General features: G+C 40.9%; 1 long non-coding RNA gene across 1 annotated transcript; it reads right to left on the bottom strand.

Moving 5' to 3' along the window:
• Positions 1-1467: 1467 nt before the first annotated feature.
• LOC132380006 (uncharacterized) lies at positions 1468-14004 on the bottom strand. The gene is made up of 3 exons (XR_009507604.1): positions 13337-14004; positions 8957-9008; positions 1468-1568 (listed from the first exon to the last, which is right to left on the bottom strand). It is a non-coding gene; the product is annotated as an uncharacterized LOC132380006 (long non-coding RNA).
• Positions 14005-14706: the final 702 nt, after the last annotated feature.

The raw sequence follows: 14706 nt of genomic DNA, 5'->3' as shown, positions 1-14706 counted from the left end.
TTTATATTCTGTGTGCTGTCCATACATATGTGTTTGTGATGCTGCTGAAAGCGTTGCCCTTATGATCATCATCTTCATTCTGTGCCATGTCGTATTGACATGGGCAATCATGGCCTTATCCACGACCATGTTTGTTCTTTGCAAATTTGTCTACAGAAGTAGCTTTCTATTGCCTTCCTTGGGATGTTTCTTTACTAGATGGGTGACCCCAGCCATTATCAATACTGTTCAGAGATCATCTGCTACTGGACATGTAACCAGGATTTGTAATATGCACCTGTTTGTTATACAACCATCCACCACCTTCCGCCACGTTTTTACATGATCCTGATCGAGGGACTAAGCAGGTGCTACACCTTGCCCAAGGATGACCTGCAGGCTTACGGAAGGAAGGAGAGCCTTACGTTTCCTTTGGTAAAGATTTATCCCCACCCTGCCCTCACTGTAATTGTATACATAATAATAAACTTGACATGTTTATTTATTACCTTGAAGTCTATTGAGTGCACAACCCTTACAGAAATAAACCAAAATGGGATCAGCCAGACACCAATAAACTGCCATAAGATATGCCCCCAAATCACCATAAACCTTACTGGTTTAGAAGAGTGCTGTATTCAATTACTACATAAATAATACGCATAGATATATAAACAAATTACAAACAATGTGTGAGCTATTTTAGTACACCAGGTTATTTATGCAAATATTAATCAGCCAGTCATGTGGCAGCAAGTCAATGCATATGCAGACATGGTCAAGAGGATCAGTTTTTGTTCAGACCAAACATCCAAATGGGGAAAAAAATGTGATCTAAGAGGAATGATTGTTGGTGCCAGAAAGGGTGGTTTGAGTATCTCAGAAACTGCTGATCTCCAGGGATTTTCATGCACAACAGTCTCTAGACTTTACAGAAAATTGTGTGAACAACAAAAAAAAACTTTCAGTAAGTGGCAAACACAAGGAAATCTGCAGATGCTGGAAATTCAAACAGCAACACACACAAAATGCTGGTGGAACACAGCAGGCCAGGCAGCAGCTATAGGAGAACTACTGTCCTGCTGAAGGGTCTCAGCCCAAAACATCGACAGTACTTCTCCGAAGGGTCTCGGCCCGAAACGTCGACAGTACTTCTCCTATAGATGCTGCCTGGCCTGCTGTGTTCCACCAGCATTTTGTGTGTGTTATTGTTCAGTAAGTGGCAGTTCTGTGGGGCAAAAACATCTTGTTAATGAGAGAGGTCAGGGGAGAATTGCCTGAATGATTCATGCTAACAGGAAAGCAATAGTAACTCAAACAACCACATGTTACAACAGTGATGTGCAGAAGAGCATCTCTGAATGCACAACACATCACACCTTGAAGTGGATGGGCTACAGCAGTAGAAAACCACACAGAATCTTCGAGAGAAGTGTGAGACTAATTGTGGGCCCCAGTCCAACACAATGTCCTGAAGGAAACCGTGGAGGCAAACTATATGTTGGAGACTATCGAAGTGTTCAGGCACAGGAATCCAGAGCTCAAAGAGAAGAGGCTGACTGGTGCAGTCGCTGCACTAAAATGGAGAGCTGGAAAAGAATGGCAAGCAGATAGTCAATAGTTTCCTGCTGCTTTTGGATTGTGTACTCTTGTCAGTGGAGGAATTCCTTTAGCTGTGCATACTCCACTGTGTCTCTCGATGGTTTGCTCATCCTGTCAGGAAATGTAAAGATGGCTTGAGCCAAAAGCAGACCAGCTGAGGCAATTTAGACGATAAACTTTACTAATAGACAGCAACATAACAAGCCATGAGGAGCCACAAAACATGAAAGAACAGAAACTGAACACAACAGGCAAGAAGGTAAACTTTCAACAGGTTGAGTGAAATCTAGGAGCAACTGACTGAGGCCGGCTGGTTCAATACGTGAACAACGACTGGATGAGAACAGGGGCTAAATAGGTTGCAGATGATGAGTCTGGAATGAGCAGAAGGTGAATCCTGTTAGCTGGTGGAGACTGGGCATGTTCAGGCTGTGTAGTGTCATTTGAAATAGGCCTAAAAATTTGATTTTTGTCTACCTAATCTAATTTATCTTTTCTAAATCTCTCTCTCCTAAAAGCATAAATCTTCCACTGCTCTCTTTACTTCTGCCTTCTGGGCTTTAGGTCTTAGACACTGGAGAATTTGTATGGTCTTGGAAGGGGTTATATTACTCAACTGATCTTCTTGTGGCATTGATTCAACCAGCATAACCTTCAATTCCTGTTCACAATTAAGATCAGGAAAATGTTCTCTGGGAACTAAACACTTAGCAACGTATCAACTGTGCAAAAGTTTACAAGCAAGGCCCTTTACACATAGTGAGTGAAGAGGGAAGAATCTACTGTTTACAATACATCTTCCATTTTGGATGAATTTGCAGTTGGAATGAGCTTTTTGTAATATAATTCAGAAGCACCTTGACAGAGGTGGACAAGATGATGAGAGGGATAGATTAAGAGGACAGCCAGATACTTTGACTTTTCTGAAGGCAGAAATGGCTAATACAAGGGGGAATCATTTCAAGGTGTTTGGGAGAGAGTATAGGGGGCATGTAAGGGCTAAAGCTTTTTGCACAGAGTGGTGGGTGTGTGAAACATGAGTGGCAGTAGAGGGTGATAAATTAGGGACATCTAAGAAAATTTTATAGACACTTAAATGATAGAAAAATGGAGGTCCATCTAGGAGGGAAGGTTTACATTAATCTTAGAATAGGTTAAAAGATTGGCTGTATAATGCTGTGGTATTCAGTAATCTGCTGTGCTCCATATTCTAAACAAGTGGGCATATGTTAAAGAAGGAAAATGTCATTCAACAAAACAAGCCTTTTTCCAAATTTTTGGTAACCAGCCTTAATGTGGCTGGGCAAGATATACATTTTTTTGCTAACAGTCCTGAGATATGCCCTTGAACATCCAGCTAATTTAACAATACCAGATCTTGCTCTTTAGCTGGGTACCAAATCAGCATGATCCAAAATACTTCCATATTATGGAAAGGGACAGTACCAAGTAAGGTCGAACAACGACTAACCATCACTTGTTTAGGATGACCATCACAAAACTCAGATTTTAAGGAAGGGAAATCTGGAGCAGAAAATGTTGCTACATCGGGGATGAAGAAACGGGGATGGTGCCGGAGGATTGGCGTATTGCTCATATGGTTCCATTGTTTAAAAAGGGTTCTAAGAGTAAACCTAGCAATTATAAGCCTGTCAGTCTGATGTCAGTGGTGGGTAAATTAATGGAAAGTATTCTTAGAGATGGTATATATAATTATCTGGATAGACAGGGTCTGATTAGGAACTGTCAGCATGGATTTGTGTGTGGAAGGTCATATTTGACAAATCTTATTGGATTTTTTGAAGAGGTTACTAGGAAAGTTGACGAGGGTAAAGCAGTGGATTTTGTCTATATAGACTTCGGTAAGGCCTTTGACAATGTTCCGTACGGAAGGTTAGTTAGAAAGGTTCAATCATTAGGTATTAATAGTGAAGTAGTAAAATGGATTCAACAGTGGCTGGATGGGAGATGCCAGAGAGTGGTGGTGGATAACTGTTTGTCAGGTTGGAGGCCGGTGACTAGTAGTGTCCCTCAGGGAACTGTACTGGGTCCAATGTTGTTTGTCATATACCTTAATGATCTGGATGATGGGGTGGTAAATTGGATTAGTAAGTATGCAGATGATACTAAAATAGGTGGTGTTGTGGATAATGAAATAGGTTTTCAAAGCTTGCAGAGAGATTTAGGCCAGTTAGAGGAGTGGGCTGAGCGATGGCAGATGGAGTTTAATGCTGATAAGTGTGAGGTGCTACATTTTGGTAGGACTAATCCAAATAGGACATACATGGTAAATGGTAGAGCATTGAAGAATGCAGTAGAACAGATTGATCTAGGAATAATGGTGCATAGTTTCTTGAAGGTGGAATCTCATGTGGATAGGGTGGTGAAGAAAGCTTTTGGTATGCTGGCCTTTATAAATCAGAGCATTAAGTATAGGAGTTGGGATGTAATGTTAAAATTGTACAAGGCATTGGTAAGGCCAAATATGGAGTATTGTGTACAGTTCTGGTCACCGAATTATAGGAAAGATATCAACAAAATAGAGAGAGTACAGAGAAGATTTACTAGAATGTTACCTGGGTTTCAGCACCTAAGTTACAGGGAAAGGTTGAACAAGTTAGGTCTTTATTCTTTGGAGCATAGAAGGTTGAGGGGGGACTTAATAGAGGTATTTAAAATTATGAGGGGGATAAATAGAGTTGACGTGGATAGGCTTTTTCCATTGAGAGTAGGGGAGATTCAAACAAGAGGATGAGTTGAGAGTTAGGGGGCAAAAGTTTAAGGGTAACACGAGGGGGAATTTCTTTACTCAGCGAGTGGTAGCTGTGTAGAACGAGCTTCCAGTAGAAATGGTAGAGGCAGGTTGGGTATTGTCATTTAAAGTAAAATTTGATAGGTATATGGACAGAAAAGGAATGGAGGGTTATGGGCTGAGTGCGGGCCAGTGGGACTAGGTGTGAGTAAGTGTTCAGCATGGACTAGAAGGGACGAGATGGCCTGTCTCTGTGCTGTGGTTGTTATATGGTTATATCATAAAATGAGTGAATGTGAAATTTGGGAACGATTGTATGTTTAGAACACAGGGAGTTTGGACAGTTGGGCATGAAGGAGATGACAAAATCTAGAAGGAACATGATAGTAGAAGTATTTGAAAATAATAATAGACCTTTCATGGTGTTGAACCTGGAGTCAGAGCAGGAACAGTAAATCCTTAATAACCTACAGCAATGTTGAATGGCATGAGCCTGAATATGACCGGCCATTGTCCACAGAACCAAACCAATCTTTCTGATGCATTTTTGCTTGATATCTCTTGAGACAGGTTAGTGATTGACAGAAAAGCTCTCCCAACTCACTCCCAACTGAAAACTCAAAGCACAAATAACAACTGTTCTGTGGGCCAATTTTCAATCACAGTGGGTTGAATGGCTACAAGTGTGATACCATTTTTCCTGTGAAAACTGAAGGTAAATGCAAAATGTGTTTGGAGCATGCAATTTGATAAACCTTGTAATGTCAGCACATCTTGGGTTGTGACTGGGTGATGAATCAGCATATCGGAGGGCGCCTGAAAATCTGGCTGAGTGGTGCCACAACAACAGCCTCTCACTCGATGTTAGCAAGACCAAGGAGCTGATTATTGACTTCAGTAAGAGGAAGCCAAAGGTCCATAAGCCATCCTCTTCAAGGGATCAGATACAGAGAGGCTCAGCAACTTTAAATTCCTCTGTGTTATAACTTCAAAGGATTTGACCTAGGCCCAACACTTAAGTACAATTATACAGAAAGTCTGACAGTGCCTCTACATTCTGAGAAGTTTGCAAAGATTTAGCATGTCATCTAAAAGTTTGATAAACTTCTATAGATGTGTGGTGGAGAGTTTATTGACTGGATGCATCATAGCTTGAAATGGAGCAACAATGCCCTTGAACAGAAAATCCATCAAACTGTGATGGACGTGGCACAGTCCAACACATGTAAAGCCCTCCCCATCATTAAGCATATCTACACAGAGCCCTCTTGTGAGAAAGCAGCATCCATCATCAAGGACCCTCACCACCTAGGCCATGCTCTCTTCTTACTGCTGCCATCAGGAAGAAGGTACAGGAGCCTCAGGTCCCACACCACCAGGTTCAGGAAAAGTTATTACCCCTCAACTATCAGGCTGTTGAACCTGAGGGGATAAATTCACTGAACTTCACTCACTCCATCACTGAACTGTTCCCACATCCTTTGATTTCACTTTCAAGGGCTCTTCATCTAATGTTCTTGATATTTATTGCTTACTTATTAATTTATTCATTTGTTTGTTTGATTTTTCTTTCATATTTGCACAGTTTGTTGTCCTTTCACATTGGTTGCTTGTTCAGCCTTTTGCGTAGAGTCTTTCATTGTTTGCATTGATATAGGAGCAGAACTAGGCAATTTGGCCCATCGAGTCTGCTCCACCATATCATCATGGCTGATCCAATTTTCCTCTTCCCATATCCCTCCATGCCTTGAACAATCAAACTTGGCCTCCACAGCTGCCTGTGGCAAAGAATTCCACTTTGTACTTTGACAATAAATTTACTCTGAACTTTGAACCTATGAGCCATCACAAGCTGGGTTGGAGATAAGAGTGAGAAATGCATGTAGATAAGGTTACACTGGAAGTTGCTGGAAGAGACTTGCATGACATCAAATGTCAGTGTGGATTGGCTGGGTTCACTAACCTGTCTTCACTATAATGCTAAAATGCCAATATCCCTTAAAAATCAATGAAACACAATTATTTACCTGACCCCACTTCCTAGTTAATGCATTGCAACCTTTATATCGCATTTATATTTGCAGCATTGAGTATAAAATATAATTTCGTGATGATGAGCTATTCCACTTTGTCTTCAAATGATTTTCTGTAATTAATAATACTGCAACAAGATTCTTTTTTGAAGAGTAAACCCCACCATAAAGTGGATTTTTAAAAAAAAGTAATTCCAGCTCCTAACTTATAAGGAGATAAGTGTTAATACATTCCTCATACAGTAACCCTCTCATTCATTTGCATGAATGGCTGCAAAAATAAGAACTTTGATGATAAAGAGTCCTGTGACTGAGTCAGAGGCAGGTTAAAAAGACAGATTTTGAAGTCAGTAGGGGTCATAGGAACCTAGTGGACAGGGTAGGTTGAGGACATGGTGAGGTTGAAGTTGCAGAACACAGTGTTTATGTACAAATACAGCTTGTGGAGAATGTGAGGCAGCAAATGCCATAGGAGAGCTTCATATGAAAGGAACGTGATTATAAACTGAGTGACACCATGGTGGAGAATGGAGGGGAGAAGTAAAGGAGGAACAGACACAGCATGACGACAGCCGAGTAAGTCATCAAGATTCTTACCTCATGGTGTATCTCCATAACTGGGACATATTTTAAATTATTTGGATGAGAGTATAGCGTGACAAACTTACTTTGCAACTGTAATTGCGTCGGAGCCTCCAAGAGCAACATGTACAGTTTATAGGTTAGGTGTTAAGTCCTAATTAAATCCACCATTGAGCACATCTACACAGAGTGTTGTCACAGGAAAGCAGCATCCATTGTCAGGAACACCCACCACCCACATCATGCTCTCTTCTCACCGCTACCACCTGCAAGAAGGTAGAAGAGCCTCAGGAACAGTTATTACCTCTCAACCATCAAGTTCTTGAACCAAAGAGGATAACTTCTCTCAATTTCACTTGCCCCATCATTGAAATGTTCCCATAGCCTATGGTCTCACTTTCAAGGGCTCTTCATCTCATGCACTTGCTATCTATTGCTTGTTAAGTTATTTATTATTATTTATTTCTTTTTGTTTTTGCACTGTTTGTTGTCTTTTGCACACTGGTTGAATGCCCAGCTGGTGTGATCTTTCATTGGCTCTATTATAGCTATTATTCTATTATGAATTTATTGAGTATGCCCACAAGGAAATAAATCTCATGGTTGTATGTGGTGACATCTATGTATGTTGATAATAAATTTACTCTGCACTTTTGAACTTTGAACTAATGCAGGCAACTAAGGTTAATGTACTGTAGATCGTGAAAACAGCTGGCATAGACTGGATGAGCTGAAAGTTGTATTGTACAACTCTATGACTTTATAATAACATTTCAGTGTGAAGTATGCAAGAAGGGGCATGTCTAAACTGGACAACTGGTTGGAGAAAGTTCTGTAAAATTTACAGATAATGAAGGTTTTTTAAACCCTATCAGGCAGAGCTGTGTACCCCTCTTTGCTCCTGGCCTGCTGCCCCATATTGCTCTGCATTCAGTCAACAGCTCTTTATCGACTGCAAAGCATTTAGGGTGTCGAGTGTCATCTCATTCCTTGCGACAAAACTACTGTAAATTATTTTGTTTTTGTCAGAATTTAATACTCTCAGATTGGAAGTAACTTAGTGCTTCACATCCCTCATAGAAAAGATATCCTGGAGATTATGGTGAAGGTGAAGATACAGGCTGCAATGTGCACAGAGAATTGCACCTCATCTCTGAATGTTAAATCCAAAATGTAAATTTACAGTACTGTACCTTCCAATCACTGGAATATCTGCCCTGAAGTGTTTGGTATCTCTGCAACTCGAGTTGAACTGTATTTACACTGTAACCGCTTGTTTTCATGCACTATAAGCCTACAGTCAAGGCCAGTTTTGAGCCATTAGTTATTTTGAACAGCACCAGCTACTTTTCTTTTGAAGCTGTCTGGCCAATTCGTGCTAAGTTTTCTGGTCTGGCATGTGCATCTGAGTGAATTCGGCAGAAAATTGTCAGGAGACCGCAGATGCAAGCTGCACAAAAGATAAACAAAATGGCAAAGGATCTGTTTCATTTCACATTAACAGAACACAGAACTAGACCCTAGAATCGATCCTATGATAAACAAACCAGCCCACAGTGTACTCCAGATGGGAAAAGGTTCTTACATATGGCCAATGAACTCCTGTCAAGGGCCATGTTTCCACAGAAGTACTGCCTTAACTGTATCTGAAGCTTCAGAACTGTTGGACACTGGTTATTAATGCCAAGTGAGTATTCACGGTTTAGTTCACTTCCAACAGTAAGAAGAACATGAGAACAGACATTTCATGTGTACAGAGCTTGAGGAAACTACATTTTCTTTAGAACATACAACAATAATAATGTAGGACTCCATTTTGGTCTGACCTGCCATACTCAGTGTGGAATTTTGACAGGGCTGTTCCCACAACTCTCTATGGTGACACTTGTCACTTGTATGTGCACATTTGATCCTTAATGTCATTCCCCTGCAAGTGACCTATTCTCATCTCGAGCATTTCGTTTCTGATTATTACTTTCGGTACTCCGGCCAGTCTTACAGTACTCACCAAACTCAACAGGTACAGACGGAGATGAGACCAACACTCTTGCAAGCCAAGCCTGTGTTCATGTAGAATATTTGAAAAGTAGAGGGGTCAAAACCAAATGTGTCTCAAGTTATATACATATATACAGTATACTATATAATGTAACTACTAGATAGACATACACAACATAGTATTTTCGGCTTCAACATTTTTTGTTCTAGTTTCTCATGAGTATCTCTGAATTTGTTATTTTTCTTGAGAAATTAGGTCTTGTTTATTATCTTCCAATTACTTATGCATTCCATCTCTTTTCATTTTTCATCTTTCTAGGATGTGCTTCTTCAGCTTGGGAAGGTGCATTTAGTTCACTGGAGTATTCTCTTACTAATCCTTCTATTGTCCCCCTTACGATCTGATCTCTGCACTGGGTTTTCCTCATCCGCATCATCATCTGACAAGTACTTTGTTTATAAATCCCATTTGACTCTTTTCTTTTAGACCTCCCATTCATTTGGCCGGGCTTTGGGCTTTATATCTACTTTTACAGGTGTCTTGTTGCCTCTCTAACCTTAGTGCATGCAGGCTAGATTCTGTTTCTTTACACTCATAAAAGCTGAATGCTTGCAACTTTCCTGAAGCTCCTTGAACTGTCTTCCAGTTTAAAATCAAGTGACATTTCGCACATAACTGCCTGATTAACATTATCACAAGCTTTCTCAGACATGTTGCCTAAAAATCTGTTACAGTTGAAACACAGATTTCATCACTTTCATGATTCCTCTGAGCAGCATGGTCCTTCCTTGCTCCAATACACTTTCCAAGCAGAGGCACAGAGGTTGGCACCAATATCTGTTTGGCCTTTTTTGGGCAACGGTTCATGGCGTACAGCATGGAGACAGTTGTTGCATCATCCAGGATCTTTCTTAACTCACTTTCAATTGACTTATTGAGTCTTACAGGGGATGTGGCATCCAAATGGTGGATGGATCTCCAATCTAGTTGTAGTTGTCTCACCCACAATGTTGGCCCTCCTGTTTTTACCTCATACAAGCCCAAGGTGAGTTGGGTGCAGTATTTCGCTGTTGCAAATGTCATTCACACAGGAGTTAATTTTTGTCAGTGCAAGTTCTGAGTGGGGTGTCTGCAGGCTTTGGTTCAATATCTTCAAACTCATTTTCTAAATTGACTGAAACAGCTGGGAGCCAGTGTCCAATTCTATTTAATTAATTTGTCATTCACTTCTGGTGTAAGCCATGTTGCTTGTCTCTCGTCAGTTTTCACATCTTAAGGCTACCAGTCCCATGTCATTCTCATCATGGTGGCGGTTGTCTCTCGGGGTCCGAGGAAGACTAAACATCGTGCAGCCATCTGTGGATACGCATGTGGCTTCGGAGGCCGAAGACCGAAGAACACCTGCGGTTGCAGGTTGGACATGGAATGGCAGCTGTTGGAACGGGTGCATACACAGCTTTATGGCGTCATTCTCGTGCTGCTGCAAGGCACTGATTTCTGTCCTCCTCAAAGTCAGGTGCAGCTTTTCTGGTCTGGGCACGCCACACAGCCCTGTCGGCTGCGGACTCCTCAAGTTGTCGAGGCTGGAGGTCTGCCCATTTGATGTACGATTTCAAATTGTCTTTGGATCTTTTTTGGGGTGGCCCTGATTGCGACTGCCATGCTCAAGCTCACTGTAGAGCTGCTGCCTGGGGATTCTTGTTCCACCCATGCAGATTACACGGCCAGTCCAGCATAGCTGGGCCTGGAGGATCCTTGCCTCAATGCTTGTGCTGTTGGCTCTGTCAGGGACTTCCTGGTTGGTGATATGGTCCTGCCGTCAAATCCTCTTGATCGACCACAGTGAGCGCATATGAAACTGCTCCAGCTGTACAGGGTCCAGGGTACAGGGTCCAGGGTACAGGGTACAGGGTCCAGGTTTCGCAGCTGTACAGGAGAGAGGTGAAGACCACAGCCTTGAACACCTTGATCTTGGTTGAAAGCTGAACATCCTTGTGGTCCAGAACTTTGACACAGGAGTTTCCCGAGTGCCTGGCTGACTTTCTGGATCCTTGCTATGATCTCTTTGTCACGGGATCCGTCACTGGAGATGGTTTTTCCTAAATACTTGAAGCTCTCCACATTCTTCAGGACAGTGCCATTGATGGTCATCACAATCAGATTTTTCATCATTAGCATGCAGTTTGGTGTTTTTTTTTTTAAATGGATTCCCCTTCCTTCTGACTGTTTATCTTTTTCTCTTCCCTGTGCAATCCACTTATTTCCGTCAGCTCAACATGCTCTTTGTATCTGGCCTACTTTGTAGTATTTTCTGCAAGTTCCACATTTAAACCTGCATTGGTCTGGTATATGTGAGTGCCTGTTGCAATGGTAACACAATTTGTTCAGCCAGGCAGGATTCTGTTTAGATAATGCAATCGTCTTCATGCTCACATCTTCTCCTGCCTGCAACTCAATTCCTTCTCTGTCTGCAGTTTCCACTGATACAGCTATTTCAACTGCTCTTTTAAATGTCAGCAATGCTTCAGTTAGGAGCCATTTCTTGAATGCTTTCTTCTAAGATTCCACAGACTGAGTGATCTCTCAGTGAATCATTAAGCTCGTTATTGAACCAACAATATTCAGCCATGGACTCGCGTTCTTTTGATTCAGCTCATGAAACCTAAAGCATTCTGCAGTCACAATGGTTTCAGTCCTAAATTTCCTGCATTACTTTTGTGATATTAACAAAGCTAACTTTGACTGGTTTGGTTTCATTTGGCTGCATTTGGTAAATTCAATGCACTCAGCAAAACTTGTACCTGTTTTTCATTGGTTATTTCATCTGCTTTAAAATATTGCGCAATTGCTCAGCATACAAACTCCAGTTATCAGATGCATCAATCTTTCCAATGTAGCCAGTCATTTTGTTTTTTTATATAAGTATTATCACGGTTTATGAACCTGTGAATTCTTCCATATTCTTCCTTTTTTTTACTTGAGTACCCTCTCCTTTCCTGAATAAGCAGATTCTGCACTGTTTTTATCTCATCCATTTCTCAGTGCATTTTTTTTAACTCAAATGTCTTACAGGGCTTAAACAGGAAGGTGGTTGTTTCAGGTTCATTTTAAAAATTAATTTACAACCTAACAAATTAACTGTGTTCTTTGGAATAATACCTCAAAATATCCGTGGTATTTCTTTGTCTGACCAACATGTTACATTGATAGCTAGGAGGGCCATTTTGTTGAAGTGGAAGGTTACATCGGCTCCCACTCTGTCACAATGGTTTTCTCAAGTGACGTTATGTCTCAGTTTGGAGAAAATTAGAAGTCGAACCTTCGAACCTATGTTTGATTTTGAGATAAGACGGGGTTCATTTGCTCATTACTACCATTTGAGCTAATTGATAGATTTCCTCCACGATCTAATTGTAAATTTTGGTATAATTTTTTTTTGCCGGCGGTTTGATGTTCATCTTTAGAAGCTTTTTGTACAACGCACGGCTCCAGGGTTGAACACCTAATGGATTAGTCCTGATGAAGGGTCTCAGCCCGAAACATCGACAGTGCTTCTCCTAATAGATGCTGCCTGGCCTGCTGCATTCCACCACCATTTCGTGTGTTTTGCTTGAATTTCCAGCATCTGCAGATTTCCTCGTGTTTACCTAATGGGTTCTTCTTCTTTCTCTCGCCTTTTTCCTGCTTTAGTAGGGGTTTTCTTTTTCTTTTCTTCTCTTTTTTTTTGTGTCACCACATTTTTCAATCCTTAATATTGTTTTTTTTTTCTCTCTTTTGAGACATTGTAAGTGTTACTTACTTCGATGTACTCTTGTATTTTGGATAATAATAATAATAATAATAATAATAATAATAAAAAGATTTGAAAAGAAAACTACCTCATCACCATTCTTATGTTTTGTAACTCCAAAACATAGAAACCAATTGGAAGGAAAACAAGGGAGCCGGGAAATAATTCATGTACTTTGTGTTTGTTTTAAGTGAGGCGTGCACGTATCATGTGGTGATGTGATGACATATGCCATTTACATACTTTTACATATAACTCACAATGTATTAAGTAAACAACAAAGAATGTTTAATCAAACAATATATTTACAATATGTCTCTAATACTACTGATATATTAAACACACAACAGTAAACAATAAGCTGTATGCCTGTTTCTTGACTTCTGAAGAACCTTTGGATCATAAAAGTATGAGAATGCAACAAGGGTAACCAAGGTAAGGGAATATGTAACACCACATAGAGTGTATCTGAGATTAGGATCAAAGTCTGGTCCCTGATCCCATTAATTATTGTGCACACAGTTTCAGCTGATACACTCTCTCTGCTTCTTTTATGAGATGGTATTCCATTAACTTCCATTTACTTCCAAACTACTTACCATCGCCATCAAGGATAGCATATACAGGAGGTGCTGTCTCAACAAGGTGGCATATATCATCAAGGATCCCCATGAACCAGGCCATCTGTGTGCTCTTCTTGCTGCCACCATTGGGCAGGAGTTATGAAAGCCTGAAATCCAACACCATCAGGCTCAGGTTCAAAGTTCGAAGTATACTTCTCAAAGTATGTCTGCAGTATAAAGCTGTGAGACTTGTCTTCTCCAGATTGCCATGGACAGTGATGAAACAAGTAAAACCACTGAACCTTTTCAAAGAAAAAACATCAACCCCCACCAAAGAAAAACTAATTGTGCCAACTGCACCAAGAACCTCAACTCCCCCTCACATATAAAAAAAACAAATTGCGCACACACATCAAGAAAGAACAAGCAAAAACACAGAAACACAAAAAAACAGTCCAATTCTCAAACTACAGACCAAGAACTTTGGTACCACCCTCCGACAGCATTAGGGGAGAGAGAGACTGTCTGAACACATGGAGCTCCCCTTGGTAGCAATGAGTCAGAGGGCTGGTAGATGGCACTGAAAACTCCCTCACCTTTTGCACTCATCCCAACGTTTCAATCTTTCTCAATATTTTAACTGATGAGATCAGCAAGCAGATGAATCGATCATGGGCTCTCAGCTTCTCTGCCCCAAGGCCCCACACCCCACAAGACACCCTTGGAGACAGCAAAGCACCAGGTCGCTCAATCAGCCTGAAACCGCACCATCAAACTGTAGATCCCCGGCTCCAACAGTACCAGTACCACATTTAAAAGAAAAAGAAGACATAAAAGTAGTGGGGGGACAAAACAGTCCAGTGACCATCTGGAAGATGTTGTTTTCTGGTGCCATCTTGATTGGAAATGACCATCAGCTACTTTCCTCCAGTTGTCAGGTTCTTGAATCAACCAGCACAACCCTAACCCTATCTCAGCAAAGAAATACCAAGACAACATCTTACACTACTGTGGACTTGTCCCCGATCGTGCTTTTTGCATTCATGTCTATTTTTATTTTGTCTTCACTTTTATATATGAGTGTTGTCCAAACCTATGTGCTTGTGATGCTGCTGCAAGCAACTTTTTCATTGTGATGGTGAAGTATTTTCATTTTCATTGTGAAGTATTTTTAGCTCATTTAACAGTCAATCAAGTGAGAGCTTTGGGGAGATAACTGAAGGGTTTGTCAGGATTCTCTGCAGTTTATACAGAGAATCCATACATGCTGGGTAATCCTTTCACGGTCTGTGACGAAAAGGTATGGAATCCAAGGTATGATGGTACAATACATTGGAGGAATTCATTTTCCATTTCCACTGCGTGTACAGTATCCAGAAATTTCACACGTCATCAGTTTTTAATGA

Source organism: Hypanus sabinus, chromosome 23, assembly GCF_030144855.1.
Source record: "Hypanus sabinus isolate sHypSab1 chromosome 23, sHypSab1.hap1, whole genome shotgun sequence".
NCBI classification, from domain to species: Eukaryota; Metazoa; Chordata; class Chondrichthyes; order Myliobatiformes; family Dasyatidae; genus Hypanus; species Hypanus sabinus.
The sequence above is the reverse complement of the archived record's forward strand: the minus strand, read 5'-3'. Positions and strand labels throughout refer to the sequence as shown.